This window comes from Coregonus lavaretus, assembly GCF_964263955.1.
Source record: "Coregonus lavaretus genome assembly, chromosome: 40".
Classification (NCBI taxonomy): Eukaryota; Metazoa; Chordata; class Actinopteri; order Salmoniformes; family Salmonidae; genus Coregonus; species Coregonus lavaretus.
The window spans coordinates 10,323,357-10,324,802 of NC_140027.1; the positions used below are offsets into that span (position 1 = coordinate 10,323,357).

General features: G+C 42.3%; 1 long non-coding RNA gene across 1 annotated transcript; it reads right to left on the minus strand.

Moving 5' to 3' along the window:
* Positions 1-473: 473 nt before the first annotated feature.
* LOC311113737 lies at positions 474-1,446 on the minus strand. The gene is made up of 4 exons (XR_014611034.1): positions 1,365-1,446; positions 1,015-1,100; positions 841-906; positions 474-699 (listed from the first exon to the last, which is right to left on the minus strand). It is a non-coding gene; the product is annotated as an uncharacterized lncRNA (long non-coding RNA).

The window sequence follows — 1,446 nt, forward strand, 5'->3', positions numbered from 1 at the left end:
AACTGTAATTTAAATCAAGGTAAGACAGAGGTCCGCTGTAAAACCCAGGTGTTAATGTCAGTGCAACCAGGTTTAGGAAATCGCTAGCCCTGTTCCCAAAAATGTGTGTGTAAACTAGTGGAGGCTGGTGGGGGGAGCTATAGCAGGACGGGCTCATTGTAATGTCTGGAATGTGATAAATAGAATGGTATCAAACATATGAAACCATGTTTGACTCCGTTCCATTAATTCCATTCAAGCCATTACAATGAGCCCATCCTCCTGTCGCTCCTCCCACCAGCCTCCTCTGGTGTAAACCCATTTTGAAGGCTCAAACGTAGTTACGCTAGCGACACTGCAATAGACCCAGCGAGTGCAGGCGTATTCATAAGCTGGCTAGGTGGTTTCGTAACAATTGTGAAGTGCATTGTGTGTGGTTTTGTATGGTCATGTTAACATTGTAAAACTGAATGAACAACACTTCTAGACATGTATGCATGAAAGGCCAAGTTTATTGGAGGATCACAATACAACATGTCAACCCTACAACATTGCCATCATGAATGGATGGATGTAGGGCAATGTAGGCTAATATTAGTTATGTTGATTCCATATGGAGACAGGAAAGGATCGTCCGTGACCTCATTCTGGTACCTCATCAGCAATGATAATAATGATGATGATGATAATGATGATGATGATGATGAAAGAACCACCATGCTAATCAACAGGAGACATGGAGTTAGCCTTCACCGTTGTTATAAACCTCTAGTAACTTCTCTTTGGCATGCATGATCTTCAGATAGATAGATAGGCTCAGAGATTGATAGAAACATACAGTAGATAGCTATATGTACATACGTGATGCTTCCTCTTCTGCAATGGCTTTCACAGCTCCATTCTCCGACTTTTCCATGGCACTATCCTCTTGGGGAAGATTTGTCATCATATCAAATTATTTAAGATTAAAACCAACAGTATTAGTAGTACACAAACACACACGCACACACACACACACACACACAAAATTCGTACCTTTCTCAGAGTTATCGCTATTGAGTGAGCTTGCTAACAGCACGCCCACTAGAAAAAACAGCAGTAACACACTCTGGATCTTCATCCTGAAGCACATAGAACATGGTATGTTAACACACACACACACTGGGTCATCATCCTCTAGCAAATGAGATAAACAGTGTTGTTAGGATGTCACATTATACAGTTGTCCACCAATATACTCTTGTAAGCAACAGTCCACCTACACCAGTCCAGCCTTACACACCTGTCCACCTAAATACTCCTGTCCACCTGTATACACCAGACCACCCTTAGACACCTATCCACCTGTATACATCTGAGAATATGCTCAGTGAAAGCAAACCAACCTCTGATAGTTGGAAGATGCTGACTGATTGATGCCTGGTTGTCTTGGTGATGTCTTCTGGACCTCAGTAGTAGATGAGTGTC